General features: G+C 39.5%; 1 protein-coding gene and 1 pseudogene across 1 annotated transcript in view; both read right to left on the bottom strand.

The window, feature by feature from the left end:
• The window catches only part of LOC120612923 (atrial natriuretic peptide receptor 1-like), a 100702-nt gene that overhangs the window by 39286 nt on the left and 40307 nt on the right, over window positions 1-21109 (bottom strand). The window contains exons 3-4 of the mRNA XM_039875598.1: window positions 14526-14654; window positions 3183-3260 (exon numbers count right to left, since the gene is read on the bottom strand). The gene's annotated coding sequence lies outside the window, so the exon portion shown is untranslated. The remainder of the gene's footprint in view (window positions 1-3182; window positions 3261-14525; window positions 14655-21109) is intronic.
• On the bottom strand, window positions 10469-10587 carry LOC120613047 (uncharacterized; annotated as a pseudogene).

Raw genomic sequence — 21109 nt, 5'->3', positions numbered from 1 at the left:
GGACTGACTCGCAGATTATCCATGGAGAGTTTTCCAGTCATAACATTTTTCTCCAATCGAAATTCCACCATCTTTGCAGCTTGAAGCTTGTTTCCCCAATTGTCAACCCTTGAATTAGGTCACAAATGAGATGTCCTCCAAGGGATAGCACAATAGCATTACTTTTATAAATTAAATTTACTGGGGTCACATTGGTTATAACATTCTATAAGTTTCAAGTGTACAATTCTATAGGACACCATCTCTATATTGCATTGTGTGTTCACCACCCAAAATCTAACCTCCTTCTGTCACCATACTTTTCAAAACTGATACCAGTGAGAGGAGGAATAGTCATGCTTGGACAATCCCAACTAGCAGATGAAGGGCCTTCTGTGCCCTCTCCCCTCTTTTAGGAAAACTGGATGGAATGTTCTGGTCTCTCCCACCCTTTACTCACTTTCTGCTAAGGAAGTGGGCCATTTGATGGTTGAGAGCTCACATTCACGATGTAGCAACTACTGATAGGCAGAATCACCTTTTTAAACATTTCTGCTCCACATGGTAAGTACCTCTGGGCAGTCCCTCCTAGTTGGGGCAGGCCTGCCATTCTTTCTGTTCAACCTATGACTGAGTAGCTGTGGCAGATCTATAGTGCTGGCATGTGGATGGTTAGAAAAGTGACTTTATATCTGTTCTGCAGTCCCAGTTACTCACTTGCTCACTCCGTCATGTGGCTGAGTATGTGAATCTAAATGACTCAGATTTGAGATGAGTAGTAGAAGCGTGCACTTCAACTTCACACGAGCATCAGGTCCTCCAATCCAACTTTTACCAAAGTTTACTTTAGATATCAGGAGTTTGTCTACTATGAAAAGAGTGATACTTTTCTCTCCTATGTATGTTCCTGCCATTGGTCAGAATCAGAAAAAGGAGAGTTAAATAGCGACCTAAACATCTAACAACTGAAAGTTCTTGGGAACCGGGTTCCGAAAATATTCTCTATCAACATTAGAATGGCACCAAGTCAAGGGCCCATAGGAAACCCCTCTTGACTGCAAGATGAGACCTGAAGGGTGGCACATTAAAAGAATGATCATTTGTGCCCTGCTTTCTAATCCACAATATGCTTTCTATATACTCATCAAGCCAGTAATGTTTTGGTTTGCTGAACCTGGCAAGCCACAGAGCCCCCTTTTGCAAAGGTAAAAAATTGGGAGTTAAACAGTATGTGGCTCCCAGATACTGCCAGCTACTTTGTACCTAAAAGACTAGTTTCATCAGTAGCATGTTGTCTAATCTCCATGTATTTGTGGTTCTTCCTGCTTTCTTTTTGCAGTTGATCTCTAGTTTCAAAGCATAATGATCAGAGAATATAAAAGACTAGTTTCCTATCAGTCCTATATTGCAAAACTACAAACTTCGACCTAACCCAGGTTAGGTTCTAATCTCCTAACCAATATTAAACAGCTGACAGCCCAGTGTCTCCCCATTTATTCCCTACCTGTTTTGTTTGAAGAGAAAAATGAAGACTGACATATTACCCGGGTAGTCTTGGAAGTAAGAAAAAAGGGGGAAAAGCAATGTATAAGGTTCACAGCATAGCATTTGCACATATTTTTCATTCTTGATAGAAATAGAGTCTTATCCTTGAGACCAAAAGGCCTATTTGCAAGGACATAGGTCGGGAGGTCTAGTGTTATATATAAAGAAATGTTATATATAAAGAAAATTTGGAGTTTGAACTGACTATAAGTTCACATGAGCCAGCAACATGAAAGCACTGACAGGGAGGCTGATGCTATCAAGGGTGGCATGGGTGGCAAGTGCTGTCCAACATTAGAAAGGTGTGTTCTGCTCTGCACTGGCACTATCATGGTGGCAATGTTGGGTTCCATCCCAGATGCCACACTTGGAAAGTTAATCAACAAGCTGAAAGGGAATGCACTCACTGAAGGGCTTTGGAACCTGTATCTTATTAGGAAAAATAAGGATGTTCAGCCTGGTGAAGAGGAAACCTAAAGGAGTCCTGATATCCATCCTCTCCAGAAACCCAGCATGTTGCTGCCCCCGAGGTGGACCACCTGAGGTCTTTAGAAGCACTCATTTATCTAATTATGCAACCCGCATGATTTCTCTCGTGAATCTATCTGCTTGCCACTGCCATGGTGTGCCTGCTGTACCCAGATGTCAAGCCAATAGCTGGGATCAATTAGCAATTGTAATTAAAGTTGAATGTGATTAGCAACATAATAGTGAGATATTCTCTTTTAATTTCCTGAAGTTGGGAGGCTAGGACATTCCTGACAGAAGATAATAAATATAAATAAAGCTCAGAAATTCAGATGAACATTTGAGTCACATCCAAGTAATTACTCACCAAGTCACTTTTACAAAGTAGAAATTCACTGGCCCACAAACATATAGATTATCTTAATTAATGATCTTTTGGCCCACTACCAATAGACTTGGATGCCCCTGCCATTTTAAATGCTTAAAAAATAAATAGCTGATGACTGTCCAACAATTTGAATGTACTTAATGCCACTGAACTGTATAGTAAAAAAAAATGGTTAAAATGATACATTTCATATCATGCATATTTTACCACAATAAAGAAAAAAATTTTTAAAAAATAGCATTAGGGGGTGGTAAAAGGTATAGGCTTTTGAGTCAGTCAGAAAAGAGTATAAATTCTGCATAGGGCTCATACTGGCTCTGTGACCTCAAGCAAGCTGATAACCCTCTCTGAATCCCAGATTCTTCCTCTACAAAATGGAGTAATAATGCCTACCCATCAAATGAAGTAAATAGTTGAAGGTAGGGAGTAGAAATGATGCCTAGAAAGCACCCAGTGGGTGACATGGCAGCTGAGAATGAATTAGATTCAGCATAAGGACCAATGGGTAGAAGTTATAGGAAGACCCATTGGCATTCAAGATAAGGAAGATTTGCTAGAGCAGAATTGTCTAACAATGGAAGAGGTACCTTTATAGAAAGACTGTAGCTCTATAAAACCACAGCCCTAAAAAGCACAGCTCTTTAGAGAAACAATAACCCAAGAACCAGAGCCCCAAGACTGAGGCTCCTAATCCATTCCACAGAATGAAGGTGTCACCTGTTAACAGCAGACAACCACTGTGCAGCTCAGGCTTCCCACAGGGATTATTCCTCGAGCCCACCAGTCCCATGTTTCCAGTTACCTTACTTGCTTCACTTCCCTTCTGATCACCTTGGAGAGAGTGACTGTCTTCTTCTTGATCTTCCTTATGGCCACAGTCCTATCATCATTGTAAAAAGAAAAGCCACTTAGACTCATTTGTGTGAGATCAGAACAATACTCCCTCCTCACCCAGGAATAAGCTGAAGCAATGTCTTCCCAGGACAAGCTGATTTGACGGGCACAGTAATTTGCTCAAGAATGTGGAAGACACTGATTGTGGAGAGGCTTGGGAAGTTGGAGCAGCTACCAAGTATGTTAACATGCTGTAGGCCTTCTCGCTAAAAACCTAATTGTGGGTCTTAGTTGTTAGTTTCAAGCCCCTGAAAGGAGTAGGAGGTGAGGAGGCAGAAGTGGGGATTACCCCTTTAGTACATAGTTTTTATAACATTTCCTAGATTGTAAGTGAGGAGTCAAGATTCAACCCATATCTGCCAATTCCAAAGCCTGTGTTGTTTTCTCTAAGAAAATAAAACTCAGCCCAGTCCCTTTCCCTGGTTCTGTGGCTCTGCCCTATCTCCACTCTGTAAGACTCCTCCCCTATCCTTAAAGTTTTTCCAACAACCCAGGGAGCTGTTAGTTTTATGATAATTCCAAGTCCTAAGGATCTATGCCAAAGCATTTCTGTGTCCTTCTAGTAGGAACTATTTAAAAGAATGAATTAATACACATTAGCTAGGTGCTACTTTCACTCTAAAAAATAAAACTGATGGATATCTTTGCTATGAAAACTGGTAGAAAATAAACTACCGGTTAGGCTTTGTTAAAACAACTCTAATGAACATGAACCTAGCATGCTCAAGTGAAAATTGGGATAAAGATAGAATTTGAATTGGGATCAGCAAATAAATAGATTAAATCCTCTTGTCAGTGACTCCAAATAATTTTAAATTATTCTACTTTGCAGTGTGTAAATCATTTTAATAATATTAATCTAATTGGCTCTTCCCAGAAGGATCAAATGAGTTAGATATTTTCACCTTTTAATGCAGACAAATTTATCAATATTTTCCTTTCTGGTTTATCCAGTGCTTTTTGAGTTAATCCAAAATTTGTAAACTCCTTTCTAAACCTTATTTTGCTTTTATTTTTTACAGTGAATTATTTAAACCACTAGAATTAACTTAGGGTATAGAGTGAGGTGAGGATATAATTCAGTTTTTCCTATACAACTAATCTATTACTCCAGCCTAATTTACTGAATAATTCTCTCTTCCTTCACTGATAATTGAGTTTTGTCATGTATTTATTTCATATATATTCTTTTTTCATTTCAAACTTATCTACTGTAAAGTATTTTCAGCAACACACTCTTTTAATTACTTTAATTTTCTTTTTTTTTTTTTTAATATCAAAGAGTGAAAATACTTCCCATTGGTACTATTTTTCCAAAAGAAAAAAAATGTCCCTGGATATTCTCATTTGTTGATTTTTTCCAAATGAAATCGTGAATCGTTTTCGTTAGCATGGCCCTGAGGCTTCTGAGGCTGAGAGCAGGCAATGGGGCTTCCCTCTGCTTCTCCTGGGCAAACAGCACTCTGCCCTCATGTAAAGCGAAACAAAGGTAGTTCATGAATGGTTTTCTCAGTCCAACTTCAATTTTCCTACAAATTTTGGAAATCTGTATTTTCAGAAGCTTCTTTTATATCAAGTAGAATTTAGCAAAACTTGTTCTAACAAAACCTATACTAGACCTGTTAAAAAGGATTGGATGGTTATGATACATGCTGGGGCTTTCTGAGAAACAGCACGGCTTAATCACAATGCCCGTGATGCTTGCAACAGACAATTCCCAAATTACTTGGAAATCTAAAGGGCAAAATATTGTCAGAGAGGTAGCTTTTAGGTGAATGTTTTCACTATAAAAACTGGACTGTTTTGTTTAGAGGTAAGATAATATTTTTAGTTAAATAGACTTTCTCCCCAATAATTGATAGAATATTGGCTAAATAAAATGGTCTCCGTAGCAGATTTAACTCATACCAAAAACTGCCAATTGGAATCTTGGGTATTCACTCTTTTCTTTGTTTTTTAGGTATTTTCTTGAGAAGCTGGGTAAAGATGCATCAGGGGCTGTTAAACAGATGCCACTAAACCATTATAATTGTTATTTTAATGAGAAGTTGGAAAAGAAGCATACTAGATCTCTGCTGAGTAATCTACCACCATGTGACCCAGAAATCCAGATATTTTCCAAGTTAAATTGGCACTACTTTGAGCTAGCACTGGGAAGAGCATGACTTAATAGTAAAGGAATGTGCTTGGAATCCAATAGACTTGGAATCTAATCCTGGCTCCACTTAATACTATTTGAAAAAACTGGGCAAGTTTATTTAACAGCTCTGTGCCTCAGTTTCCCTGCAGATAATGTCGGGAAAATAAAACTGACCTTGTAGGATTCAAGGATTAGGAATAATACACAGAAAGGGCTTCGCACAATATTTGGCACAAAGTAGGTCCCTGGTAAATATTAGTTATTAACGCCATCAATAATACAAACAGTCTGATTTCCTTATTATTTCCAGTCTAAGAGCTCACCCAGAAAAAGTTAGAGGACATCAATTATGCTGAGTGGAGGAAGAAGATTATAAATGATTCTCTTAGTCTACAGAGTTTCTGCCTAGGAAACCAAGTTCTTGCCTCTGGCCTGAATGGTGTCCAAGGGAGTGTTCACTGGCTACAGCTAAAGCTTAGTATGATGATGGGAACATACCCCTGCCCCACAATGAACATATGCCCAGGAGCCAGCCTACTAGATTCCAATCTGGGTGAAGTACTGCTTCCTGGAGAAACCAAGAGCAGCCATGCAGATGCTGTCCCCAATGCCCCAGGTGGCATGACCTTGGCCAACTAATGGGTAACAGAGGTACAGTTTGAACTGAATTAGCCTAATTTCAAGATCCTGACTCCGAACCACTATTTCATGTTGGGTGTCTTGTCTCCCCTCACCAGGAAATGCTGAGATGCAAATATCTCTTCATCTTCAAGGGCTGGTGGAGCTCCCAGCTGTGATCACTTTCTTCCCAGAAGTGATCAGCCCTGACACCAGTAATTTTTTCTTAGCACTCCTGGCATAGAATAAAAACCTAAATATTATTCTATCTACTGACATTTCTTTAACCAAATCCTCATATCAAAAAGGAATAAAAAAAAGCCATCTTTTATATTGTATCAATTGTCTCCCAAGCTATCCAGGAAACTTCAGGATGTCTGAAGCCCCTCTCATAGCCACTCACAACGACTCTGGGTCCTGAGTGATTCACAGACAAAAACAGAGGAATACTGCTCAGCAATTAGGAAGGAGTAAGATCACAGACTTCCATAAGTCTCCTGTGGACTGGGCTGCAAAATGAGAAAGCACCAATGTGCTATTTACTATTTATCAAAAAGTACAAAGTTGCACTTCCAAAATATCAGTAAGTCTCTGTTACCTCCTGACAGGTAGAGCCCAATTAGGAGCTTCCCAGGAGCCAGGGTTAGAGTCTAGCCATTCCTGGACTAGGAGCCCCGCTGATCACAGCTAAGCACAGTCTGTTAATCACAGGAGACTGATGCCAGGGATGCTGCAAGGCCAGGGCAGGGGGAGCAGCTGCTTGTTGTCTACCAATGACTCACCCCGGATGACCAGGGGCTCTTGCTGGGCTCATTGCCCTTGTTTGTAGGAAGCATTCTCTGAAAGACTCCTCTTTCCTCAAGCCCAGAATTGAAGTTAAGGCAAGAGACCTCAAGGCATGCAGGAAGCCTTGCTACTATCCCGAGATTGAACCTACCCACAAATTCAGGAATAGAGAACATGAGAACAAGCCATGGGCTTTTTTATGTATCCTGAGCTTTGGCGGTCAGTTCTCTGAAGACCTTGAAAGTTGTGCTGCTTTCATTCAATAACCATTTATGGAGGACTAGCTAGGTGCCAGGCACTGACAGGATTGCCTTGTTCAAGTTAACAAACATCTGCTGAGCACCTAGCATGTGCAAGCACTTTACCACAGAGCGAGGACTTATGCTTAAAGGAAGTGGCCTTCTGGGCTCAATGTGTGTGACTTCCACTGAGCTCAGTGCCCTGGTTTTCACAGCTTTCTCAATGCCCACAGCAGGAGCAGTCTGGTTTACCAGAAAGAGCACTAGACCAGGATCCAGAAGGTTCCATCTGTTCACACCCTGTATGACAGGCAAGTCACTTAATCACCCAACTCAGTTTTCTCGTGGGCCAAAAAAGATGCAATGAGATGAATCTAGGATGATTATTATTGAAATATAGGGGGAGAATGAAAAAAACGTATTTTAGTCCTATTTAATTTAACTATTATAGCAGACAAATGAAAGTCCCCAATTAAGAAAGACATGGGGAAACTGAAACATAAAATCAGCCCTAGGAAAATAGGTTTATTTTCACAAATAGGTTTATTATCAGTGCTGCTGCACCTTATGTTTTTGGTGTTCATTTCGTTCAGTGCCCAGTCCTAACATGCAGAGTAGCCCCGACCCCCTCGGAATCACTAGATCTGAGCAGAAGGGCCCTCAGCCCACCTCATCCAGTGTTCTGCTTCCATAGGACTCATCACCAACATCCTGGTGGAGGCCTTTGCTTGAACACACACAGGGTAAGGCATTCGTTATTTCTCAATGTGCTACTCCACTCCTGCTCAGCTCTGATGAGTTAAAATCATAAAATCCAAAACCTCTCCTGATATCTACCCTTCTGTGGTGCTAGTTCAGCCCCACTGAAGCTACCTGAATTCACCTAACCCCTCTTTCCCAAAGCAGTCTTTGACACAGCCCCTCATCCTCTCCATAAGAACTTCTATAAAATGCTTTGGAGTTTACAAAGTATTTCCCTTATAGGTCATTAGCAAAATGACATTCCAAAAAGGGGAATGGGGACCCACACTCTGACATTGCTTGAGTGCCATTAACAGAAATGAGTTTATTCAGAAGTTGACATTAGGCATAGAATATAGGCATGACCTTTTCAACCAGACCCTAGGGAGGATATACTAAAAATATATCTATGTCCTCAGGCACCATGGTCAGAGCCGACACTATGAATAACCCTCCTTGCTCCCTGGAGACTCAGACAGGCAACAAGAAGGGGCCTGCAGGCCAATTTGTCTGTAAGAGGGTGAAGGCCAGCGCTGGCCTTCATCCTCTCAGAGATGACGCATGATCCAGAGCAATGGAGGCTTCATTCATTCCTGAACTGTGAGACAGGCCAGAGAAGGAAAATGAGTGGATTATGAGAATAGAGGGATTTGACTATAATATAATCATGATAATTTCCCTCAATATTTGACAATTATGAGCAAGAACTTGGATTCAAATTAACTTATGATTAAACTCAAATAATGTTATGGTACTGTTGATTAAAATGGAACATCTGGCTGTACTAAGTCCAGGTCCTTGGGTAGCAGAAAGACTTAATCCCACATAAGTATTATCACTTAATAACAACAATAATAATTAACATTTATTGAGCCAGTTACTGTGCTTCACCTAGATTCTCTCATTTAATCTTTATGACAACACTATAAGGAGATACTATTATTATCCTCATTTTACAGTTGAGACAGAAGCTGATAGCAAGTAAGTAACTTGCCCAAGTTTGCACAACTAGTAAACAAATTACTCTGGGCCTATGTGACTTGGATTCTGAGCTCTTAACTAAGAGACGCCCCCTCAAAAAAAAACAGAGAAAGAATGAGCCCACTTTCCATAGCTAACCAGTTATAGAGCCATTCAGACTAGACCAGGATGAATAGATACTATTCACTCCAACACGTAGACTTCTCCTGAGAAGCAAGCAGGGCAGGCCTGACTGATGGGGGTTTCTGGGCCCAGGACTCTGCCATCTGCAATCTAGGCTTTACCACAGCTGCCTAGTCATATCATACATGGATCCCCAGGCTCTCCTGCCCCTTCTGCCACCTGTGCCTGCTTGACCAAGCAGAGGCACGTATTCCTCCAAGCCTGTGCTGAGCCCCTTAAATCTAACAGTCTACTCAGAAAACCATGACCCATCTGTGCTTCCTTGTCTGTCACCCCCACTCCACAGGTGCTGAGCCTGCTTGAGCATCTGCCACAGCTGGCTCTTCTCCTCACCTGCACTAAAAACTTAGGCGACTCCGAACCTGGCTCTACAGGCTGCATTCCCATGCCTATTTAAAACCTTAAGAGGCAATAAAGCCCAGTGGTTACAGCCCACCAGACTTGAATTCAGTCTCAGGTATGCCATTTGAGAGGTAGGTGACCTTGACGAGCTTCTTAAACTTAGCCTCAATTTTCTCTTTTTTCTGAGGTATAATTGACATGGCATTACATTAATTTTAAGTATACAATGTAATGATTCAATATTTATTTTGGCATCAATTTTCTTATCTATAAAAGTGGATTTTAAGGATTCAATGAGATAAGATACAAAGGACCTAGAATTTACTGCTTAACCCAATCTGAACTTGAGTACTCCCTGGATATCTCCTACTCAGATGCTACCTAAGACTTAGCTTTGAGTTCCTGATTTGTTTTCAATTACCAAGTAGAATTTAGCAAAACTTATTCTAACAAAACCTTCGAGAACAAGTCCCCTGAAGTCACACACCTGATTGGTGACAGAGTTGAGACTAGAACCCTGGTTCAAATAATTTGCCTACTTGCTGCCATTGTTTAAGATGGATTAAAAAGTAAACAGAGGTAAAGTTTCTTGGCAAAGAGATGCCATTTATATGATTATTTACAATAACTGTGATCCTCAGAATCCCCAAAGTTGGGTCATCTAAAAATCCTTTTCTTTCACTTTTGTAGCATTACATTTATCTGCCTAATTAGATTTTAGATAGGCCAAGGCTCAAATTAATTTGAAGTCCCTGATTTCAAATGAGATGACAGTGAAATCTGGTGCCCCAAGAATGAGCTGGGTGGCAGACAGAGCTAGATAGGAATTCTATTTTGTAATCTCTGGGAAATTAGGATGTGATCGTAGGCTACTTACACTCACTGTCTCTCAGAGTTGGGAGGGACACTAACATTATTTGTCCATTCATAATTGTGATGATTCCCAAACATCATCAACCACACGCCAGCATTACAATTTTTGGAATATCTGTGGACTGCTATAATCTACTTCATGTGTTTCTGTAAAATCACTTATTTAACTGTGTCTAAACAGTAATATCTGTGCAATCATAAGCTGATACTCCAGTTAATTTTGTTCTAATATGCATTAAAATAAATACACGACTTTTAAGGGGTGTTTTTGTTGTTGTTGTTGTTTTTTAAAGCCTACAGCACCTAGTCTTCCTAGGTGGTCTCCCATCCAAGTACCTACCAGGCCAGACCCTATTTAGCTTCCGAGATCAGACTAGATCAGGCATGTTCAGGGTGGCATGGCCGTAGACAAAGTTTTTTTTAATTTCCCATTAATGATACATAAACCACTACCTTGTCAGATACACAAGGGGAAATCGGGTCTGCCCAGGGAAGGGAGCATGCTGGGGGCAGGGTGGGCTCTAACTTGGCAGGCGCTAAACCCTGAACCTGGCTAGATTCTTAATTCAACTGAATTACAGCAGAAAAACATCAAGCATTACTGTCTAAAGTGCTGGGGCCTTTGAACTGAGGCTGCATAGCTCGTAGAAAAAGTAGGAAAAGTAGAGCTGAAGCACCTAATGAAATGGGCTGGTGGTCAAAGCCTTATTTTCATTTGTTTCACTCATTATTATGTGGCATTAAGCAAATTTTCTGCTGAGCAGTGACCTTGACATGTGATTTCCTGGGTAAATGTAGAGAATTATAAGAAGCAATGATTCCCAAAGAGCCCATCTAATCTGACAATTTTCATTAGATTCCAAAAGATTTTCTCTTTTGTCCATTTCTCCCATTTTTTTTAGTGTGTTATTATAAAAAAAAAAGAGAGAGAAAAAGTGAGAGAGAACAAGATCTATAACCTTCAAGGTCCTTGCAAAAGTTAGAAGTCTAACATAAATGCTATCTTTCACTCATCTTTGCCACCAGTCAGCACTTCTCAGCAAGTGAATTAAATATATACTAGCCCAACTCTCGTCGTTCTCTGAAACTTAGTGGTACTCTCCAGGAGACTCACATGAGTCTGGCCAAGAGCCAAAGACTATCAGGACCAAGCATAGATCTAGGCCGTCAGATCCTGAGTACTCCAATCTCAACCAATTTTGAGTCTTCATTAGAAACATGGATTGTGAAGGGTGTAGAAATAAAATTCTGCCCACCCAAACAAGCAGGAACCTGATTTCCCAGAGCCTCCAGGAAGGGACACAATCTGCCACCATCCAAGAATCGCTGGAGCCCAGGGCCTGGGGGAACCCCGCCTCCGGGCTCAGGGTAGCAAAGCCCTCTCTGAAGTCATCTCTCCCATGTCCCTGACAGGGACCCTCAAGTTTTCACTCTCCAGGCTTTATGCTCAGGCAAGTGACAAGAAGAGAATATGGGCAAGTGACAAAAAGAGAATATGGGAGCCCAGCCTCTGAGCAGACATCTGGTGTCTGAGTGTATCCCTCAGACAACAACAGCTTTTGGATGCAGTTATTTTCTGGATGATACTGGATGTACACTTGTCTTCTATTTTCACCAAGTGACCACGGGGGTTTCCTTCAGCACCATCTGCCTCATCAATGGCTTCTTGGTCATTGAGCTGAACCCTAGTATTTGGAGTCGGATGGAGCTCAAGATTAGACCCCTAAAGTTCATTGCCTTCTGCTGTTCCCTCTGCTGGATCCTACATCTCATGATAAATTTATTTGTTCCTACAACAGTAAATGGTGCATTGAATGGGGGAAAAAAAAACCAAAAAACTCTGTTTGATATGAGTGAAATCTACTATCCAACTTTCATCCCCAAATATCTTTTGTTTCTGACACCAAAACCACTAAAACAACAAAAATAGAAATATGATTTAAATATTTTACAGTAAAAACTAATCAAATCAATAGCATTCAGCACAAAATTAATACTTAATTATTCATCATTATCTACAGTAACAGTGCCAGTAAGATGATGGTCCTCATTAGCAAAGTCAATTGCAAAAGGTTTAATAAGGAGTTCAATTAAAGTAAGATAAATAAAAAGCTAAAGACTAGAGAATTCGATAGTTTTTAAATGTCAAATGACTTCATTTTAGGTTTATCAAAATCCTTAATTTTGATACATTGCACATTTCAGCTTCAAACTCTTGTTTTCTAGCTCTTCAAAAGCTATTGCTATTCCTCCATCCCAACCCTCCCCTACTTCTCTGGAATCATTCTTTAGCAGTCTGGTGAATTTCTCCCCATTCTTTAGCTCTAATAAATTATTTCTCTCTCACACACATCCCCCGCACACACTCTGCCCATCAAATCAACAAGTTCTAGTATCTGTCCCGGGGAGGGAAACATTAGCATCAACAATCCAAAACAACTTATAGATAATACCAAACCATGGACTTTTAGGTTTCAGAACAGTATATAGGTTTGGGGGGTAACTAGGTCTTTCTAATAACACTTTCTAGAACAATGCTTAGATGCACCTTGTCAATTTTCTACATATAAGCCAAATGACAGGAGGAGCAGGAGCCCACACATTAGTGTATGAACTGGTAAGAATTTGAGATTTTAAATTTGCTACAGTGGATACACTTAAAGTTGGTCTGACAAGGGACCAGAAAAAAAAAAAAATGCTTGAGTAGCCCTAGTGTCTTCCCCAAACCACTTCCCGGCCTCCATCTGAGAAGGAAGTTATCTTAACTTCTGGATCAGCTCCTAGACCTTTCTTTAATGCACAGAACCAAGAAAAATGGGGGAAAGGGGAAATTTAAAGTTGCCAAATAGGCTATGTTGACCTACATAAAGAAAAGCTGAGCAAAGAAGGAAGAGTGAAGAGATAAGCAAGTTCACGTGCGTTCAGTTGGGTAAAGATTTGGAGAGTAGCTTGCATTGCAGAAAAAGACTGGAGAAACTACGATGTTGGAGAAACAGTTTGAAATTTAAAAAGAGGATTTTTAAGAAGTTATGCTATAGAGTTTTCAGGAGAGATAACAAAAACGCTTTAACTTTTTTATTTATAATATATAATATATAATAATGTTAATTATTTGCTGGTCTATTATTCATTGAATGAGACTGAATGATGGACTGGACCACAAGGTGATTATCTCCATCTGCATAATATCAAGTGCCAACAAAGATTCAAGTTACCAGATTAGTTGGCAATCATTGATATGGCTGTGTGTGTCTGTATATATATGTGCATGTATTTTATTCTTTTAACACAGTTTGCTTTCCTCTCACCTATTAATTAAGCTCTTTGACATCATGTACTCTGCCTTTTGTAAAATAAGAATTAAAAGTATAGAGCTATACACACAGTATGGCAAGATATGCTCATTAAAGTTTACTGCTTGATGCAGAAATAGGACTGAGGCCATTTCGCTACAATGGCCTCAATGCAGAATGTATCGATTCCCTGTTCCCTTCACTGAGGCTCTGGAAGAGGCAAAGAAGTCCCAGCTGCCAATTCTGAAATCCCCAGGTGCACTAGTCCCAGATTACTTTAACTATTATTAATTACTGGCTCCTCACAACTCACTGCTCCACACCAGCGCATCGTAATAGCAAGACTGAGAACCATGGACATTAAGGCAACAAAAGAATACATTTGAAAACTAGCAATGTCTATAGAGACTGAATAGATTGACCAGAGAAACAATCCCCCAAAAGCAGGACCAGACAGTGATGGTCAAGCTCAGTGTGGACCTTTCCAAAGTCGGGGACTAGTCTCACTCAACTCTCCAGCCCAAGGGGAGTTAGGGCCCAAGACTTTCTTCTCTAAAGTGTGGTAGGAAGATCATCAGACTTAGAGTCCAGAAAACTGAATTCAATCCAAGCTCTGTCAACATCTTTAGAGGTAACACTAGGTGGGAGGTTGTACAAAGAAATTGACTTTGGAGCTAGACAGACTTGGTTCAAATCCCAGCTCCTTCGCTTACTCTTTTGTCCTTGGCTAAGCACTTCACCATTTTGTGCTTCATTTTCCTCATCTGTAAGAAGGGATAATAATATTTACTTATCAGGGTTTGTCCTAAGAATTAGATAAGCTATATATTGTGCTCAAGAAAGGTCAGTTGCTGCTGCGTGACCTTGGGCAAATCACTTAACATCTCTGGACCTCGGTTTCCTTATTTGTAAAGTAATGGGGATGGATTATATAATTTCAAAGACTCTTGACAACAGAGAACTCTAAGAAGATATCAGATCCTAACAGAAAATAATAAACACAAGGAAAAAAATAGCTAAGAATAACTTCGCATGAGATGTTGGTTAAATCTTACCAGAATGGTCAAGGCAGAGGCGGTAGAGACCAAACAGGCTAGAAAGGTGATCATCACCCAGGTACTCTCCACAGTCAGTGGGGTACAAGGAGCAGCTCACACTCTCCTCACAAAGGCCATTCCCATAGGCTGCACCGATGGAGAGAAAGAAAAAAAAAATGCTAAACAAAAAATACTTTAAGACCATCAGAAGTAAATTCAATAAAAAATTATTTTTAAATAGAACAAAAAGCAAACTGATCTAAGACCAGGTTCTGAAGCTAGTTCTATCACTAGCTTGGTTTCTAATTTTGCTTTGGCTAACCAGGAAGCTCACAGCAAAATTTATTGTTCATTTTCAATATCTCTACAGAAGTTTTATGTTGTCATTATAAGTCTAATCCCCATTCCACTTGGCCATTTTACTTTAACTTATTTTTCCATGATCACAGCTTTGTTTTTATTTTAGATTTTCCTATTTCATTGATTTATTCTTATAATTTCCTTGAAATTCTTTATAAAACAAGGCAGGGTATAAAGAAATAGAAATCACTTTTCAAATCACTCAATTACTTTACATATCATTTCTCTGTGGGGCTCAATGTCCAACATTCCTTTCAGTTTTAATCCTGTTCATTCTAATCTTTTATTTCTAAAGCTCAAAGTCCATATTAGGTTGCCTTTATAGAGCTTTGATTTACTATGTAAATAGCAGTGGGTTGTTCAATGTGTTTTAAGTTTTCCTTTCATTAAGAGTCATTTATGCTAAGATTATTATCAGTAGCACTAATGAATTTGAAATGACTCATTTCATAGATCCCCATCCATTATATTAGGCATTCCATTAGTATCCTAGAAATGCATTTATAACTCTAACATATGAATGGGGCTTAACGTTTACATAGAACGTGTTAGTTTGACTAAGAGTTTGAAATTATCTTACTCTGATCTTCAGTAGCCCTGTATGATAAGTGAAGCAGAGACACATCTCCATTGTATAGAAGAGGAAACAAAATATATATAGATTAAGTGAGTTGCTCAAAGTCACTCAGGTAACAATTGACACAGGGACTTGAACTCTGATCTTCTGACTCTAAACTCTGGGCCCTCTCCAACCTCCCAACCCCTACAAAGGACTCCTCCAGCTCCCACTGAACACTTCCAGATCACATATCTCCTGGGACAGCCTCTTTGATATGTTGTTCTGGAGAGTTACCTGCTCCCGTCCTGTGGAGTACCACAGAATGGGTCTTATTTCTCTTTGACACAACAGACCTTCTAATGTTTGAAACCATAACCCTATAACATTTAAATCTTTATTCCTGAGTCAAATATCAGAGTTAAATTCCCTCAGGGTTGTTTTATCTGTTAGGCCCAAAAAGCCCCATGCTTGGGGCCCATGAGCTTTCCAGAGGCCTATGGGGAAAAAAAATAAAAAGTGGCTCTAAGCTATAGAAAAGCAAACTGAAAATAATAAACCTTTAATTAACAGCCTGCAAAATGTAGCATTATCTAAACTGCATTGTTAAATTTATTATTCATAAAAATTTTCATGTGAGAATAATTCGTGGATTTGATTCTCTTGTTTTACAAGAATTCTTGAGTAGACACAATAATTGATAAGACATAGTAAACTGTACATTTAATAAGTCATTTGTAGGCAAATAATTTCAAAAGCAAAATTATAAAAATCCTTCTAACATTTTTATGGAAAATTTTACATTTGAGATGTGGGTACATTTTAATATGTTTAAACCTTCAGAAGAGTCTACAGAAAGCTTAGAGTGATCCAGAGTCTTCCACTGCCTAAATTCTCTATGCAGGTCAACAAGATACCTTTTAGTAACGTTGCTCCCTGTGGCCTAAGTTTATGTAGTATCTTCTAACTGCTGAATTTGGCCAGTAAATTGAACCTCATTGGTTCGGAAGAAAATGAAATTGCTGGGTAGCACTTGGAACCTTGCTGCAATATCACCAATATGGCCTATAATGTGTCAGAGATAATAGGTAACTAAGAATTCAAAAGGACCACCTATAGAAAGCTTTCTCTCTTCGCACTGGTCAAATCCAATCTCTTCTAGATTTGATGAGAAAGTGCTCTTAAAAAACCCAAACTGTAGCAAAAAGAGCTTCTGCAGCCTGCATATCGCCAAGGGCATGGTTTTAATTGCCTCAAGGAGCCTTGGGGTGCATTGGAAGAATCCTAAAAAAAAATCGTATGTTAAAAACTATCTTATATCCAGACAGAGACTGCTGTTAATTCTGTTAAACTTCTTACATTCAAAGAATATGTTTGGCATCAAATATGGGCAAGTCCTTAAAGGCCCAAAGGCTCTGCGAGTGCTGCCTTCATGGAGGCTAAGATGAGACCATCAGGCATGAAGTCTTTTACCTTCAGTGCCCCCAGAAGCCACCAAGAGAAAAAGCTGTGGGGATCAGCTTGTGAATTCTACAGGCTGTTAATGATGGCAAACCTTCCTGGAGAGCTGAACCCGTTGCTGTTGGCTTCAATCCCAGGCTTACTGGAAGTCCTGGGGAGTTGGATTACTGAGGCAATATTTTGATGGTACCTGCCAATTCTAGAACTTGCTACTTGGCTTAGGAAAGAAAAGCTTGAATCTTATTTGGGTTCTAGGGGACTACCTGGGTCTTTCTACCTGAGGCAGGAAAGAAAGCAAATTCCTGAGAAGAGTTGGGTAGGGGACATGAGGCCCTGCATCAAGAGACTTGTGTACAAAAGAGCTACTAACAAAAGGTACTTTATGTCTTCAGAGGTTCTGGCTGTCCTGGTTAAGGATGAATTTGCTTCATAAAATCCCTGTGTCTCCATCTAGAATTTCTAGGTTTGCCTCCTACTCAGTCTTCCAAATCTGCTTGTTCCTTCTCTGTGCCTCAAACCCAAGTTTGCCTCTCTGCCCAGGCCCTCCAGAATGATGTTAAAATCAGCTTGGTTCTTTTTTTTAAATAAACAATTTTATTAGATGAATTCATTTATTTGACACATTAAATTAGGCAAAGAAAAATATATGCAACTTCAGAAAAAGAAACACATTCTCATACTACTTGAACATATAGCAGTGGTCAAAAATAATTATTGTGGGATGAATCCCAGGATTAATGAAAAATATACCCTGGACAGAAAAAAGTCTGGCTTCTCACTTCACTGAATCCAGTACTAAATGTGCTTCCTTATGTTCTTCGGCTTCTTCCAACTCTTTTATTCTCTAGCATCTGCAGAAGATTGATGTATGCAGCTTCCAATCTGCACTGGTGATCTGGAATCATCATCCAGGACTCTTGAAGGATTCCTGCCTGCTTTTCAATGGCATAATCTTTACCACCTTCAGCTTTCATTTTTTTAATCTTTTCTTCTTGTTCTTTTGCTTTTTCATACATCATTTTTTTCTTTGGCCAATTGCTTCATGCCAGTTTTGATCTTGATCTGCCTCTTACAAGAGCCATGGTCCCTCAGGTGCCATGGGAAGAAGGAACAGAGAGCAGGGGTAACCCAGCAGAGAGAGAGCACAGAGGAGGGGCTTGTGTCCAAAATCAGCTTGGTCCTTGACCCTGGCTTCCTCCAGTGCTGTCTACAGATGTCCCAGCTATATTTCCAAAGCCAATCTGGGCCCCAGAACCAGCCAGGACTGCAGAGCCACACCTCTGGTCTTCCAGGCAAAGCTTCTAGCTACTCTTATGTAGAAATCTCTAGAGAATCTAGGTAGAGATTTAGTCAAGACCCTTGATGAAAGGGACAGGTTTGGCCATAGAGTAACATAGCCCTTTTTGCAATACAATAGTACTTACTGAGTACCTGTGCTACTCAGGAACTATGCTAGATATTTGAGGTACAGCAAGGAACAAGGCCTACCTGGGCCCTATCACAGAGCTTAGAGTCACCTCTGACCTACTGAACAGACATTCTGCTTCCTTACCCACTGTGGGTAGCCCAGTAGTTTTGACTTTCAGAACAGCCTGCATCTTTCCAATTGTGATATGGGCAATAAGAGAGGTTACACCCTCATGGACCAATACCACCTGGAATAACAATAAAGCTAAGAATCAGTACAGCCAAGGTTCATTCCATCTCTTCAACCTGATTGCCATTCTAGTTCATGCATTGTTGCCCTGGGATGTCCATGATCTATGGGTACCTCAAGGATATATCCATCAGTCACTTCACATTGCAGCTCTAGTGCAAAGGAAAAAATTTGATAGACAATAAATACCCTAGGGCTATTCAGTGTAGTGCACATTAAACCTGCTCTTTCCACTGGAATAAGTATTTAGCTCATTGCAGCATACATGACAGCAAGAAAACCATAGCTCATGAAACCATATTTATTTGCTATTAATCTTATAAGAATATCCTTTATCCACATTAAAATACTCAAAATCAAGACTCATAGTCATCTTTGGGGCATATGACTGATTAGAAAGAAGCATTCCTGAATCATGATATTGATTCCTTGAAGGGTAACACAAGGAGACAGATAATCTGCTCTCTTATTATAGATCCCAAGATAAGGCTTCTCTCATCTATGACCATGGATACTGGTTTCTCTGAATTTTGTAAAGCTTCTAATATGTAACCTAAATCCCTCCAAAATATCATTTAATTCTTACTCTCTTATGCTATCTTCTGTAATATTCCATTCTGAAAATCAAATATAAATCATTTAGGTAATATACTTTAATAACTAGGAGTTTGATTTAGCATTTTTAAATTAAAAAATTATTTTTAAATTGGCTATTTCATGGTCTTCTCTATATTTACCGCAATTGAGTATATCTCACTTTGTTGAACAAATGCATCCTAGAAAGTTAACTTTTAAAGTGAATCTTCCCCCTTTAACAGTAATATCAAACCAGTCCCAAGAAAAAAGAAAATCACCTTTAATGATACAGAAATCTTTTTTAAATCACACATTTAATGGAGAATTTTTTATAAAATAATAATAACAAACATGCGAAAACTAAAGTTTCTTTTGTTTGGCAGAATCACTTCTAGAGTTAAAGGGAAAACAGCAATTATAGCTTAAGAACAGAACATCCTAGGCTAAAAATTCATTCAGCTTTTATCAAATCTCCCTACCATCATGATACAAGAAAATAACAGGAAATTCTCCTTGGGTACTCAGACCTTGTTTCCTAGCAATTGATGGAGACTGCAGGCTTTTAGGAATAAGCAATTGAGATAAGACTGAGGAGAATGAAGATAGAGGTCCCAAATACCACAGGAAGGGGATCAACAGGCAATTATGAAAAAAGTGGGCCTCCCTCTTATCCATAGTGTTACCTGTTCCAATTTAAATTTAGGCTTTAGACATCATATAATAATTCATTTAATCAACCAGAATCCATATATTATATATCCATAAAGGAGGGACAGCACAGGTAGAGGAAAAAAGTAACTAATAAAAGGAGGTCAAAATGTAGAGTGTTGTGAATTAGATTGTAGAGTGACCAGGAGTTCAGCACCTTGCCCAAAGACACCAGTTACATTGTGTGTGATTGTGTGTATGTGTGCTTATGCACATACACGCACATGCGCACATGCACACGTAAATAACAGTGTAATAATGGCACCTTGACTTTGGTAGGGGTTGGTGCAGACTAAATCAAAAGAAAAGGGGAAAAAAACAGAATACAGATCTATTTATACAGTAGATTTGCAATTATATAAAAGCAAAGAAAAGTCATCGAATTTTAACTGTGGTTATTTCTATGATTGTGGATGGTTTCTCTTGGCACTTTTTTGTATTTTCTTAATTTCTATAGTAATCATTTATCTTTGACTTCCATATGTAATGAGGAAATGTTTTGTTTAAAAAAGAAGAAAAAAGTTTGAGATGAAGGAATAGCAGGCATAGGGAAAGTCCCTGAGAAGAGAATAGAGGAAGACTCAATCAAGAAGCTGGGGGTGGAGATAGTGGAGAAAACATTAAAATTCACGGGTGAGGACAGCGTTGGGCTTAAAGGCAGCTCTAGGGGTGACACAAAGCAGGGGCTGTAAAAGAGATGAACTAGGTAGTGAGGCTCTGTAGCTGTAATTTACCCACTTGTATGTACTGGCACCCCCCAAATTGCCTCACACGTAATAAAATACCTTTGGACCTAAATTACCAACTGATGTGCAAACTCAAGAAGCACTCTACAAGAGGGCATAAGAGGAGTAGAAGAGAAAGATAGCCATCCCAAAAGCTGCCATCTAGAGGGAACATCCCCTAATGCCAATAGGAAAGAGGCCATGACAAACGCATCTCAAGAGCAGATTGGCCGCCACCCAGAGCCAGTTACTAAAACACATGGCCCACAGCAACAGCTCTTAACCCAAAACCACAAAGGCAGACTCAAGTGAAAGGTGGGGGAGAATTTTTAGAGGGCCCAGAGTGAGAGCTGCCACCCAATCCTTCTTTTCCAAGTGACTGCAATATACCCAGGATTTGATAACCTGAGAGTGAATCTCTAAGGGATGTACATGAAGTACATGATAAGAGGAAAACTGTTCATATGTTAGTTCCAAGCCTTTCTTCTCCTGCCATACTTAAGAGAATTCTGTCCTACAATAAAAAATTTTAAAAAGAGGAAGAGAGAAAGAATTCTAT

The sequence above is a fragment of the Pteropus medius genome, unplaced genomic scaffold, assembly GCF_902729225.1.
Source record: "Pteropus medius unplaced genomic scaffold, Ma_sr-lr_union100, whole genome shotgun sequence".
Taxonomy (NCBI): Eukaryota; Metazoa; Chordata; class Mammalia; order Chiroptera; family Pteropodidae; genus Pteropus; species Pteropus medius.
This window is presented reverse-complemented; position numbering and strand designations above follow the sequence as displayed.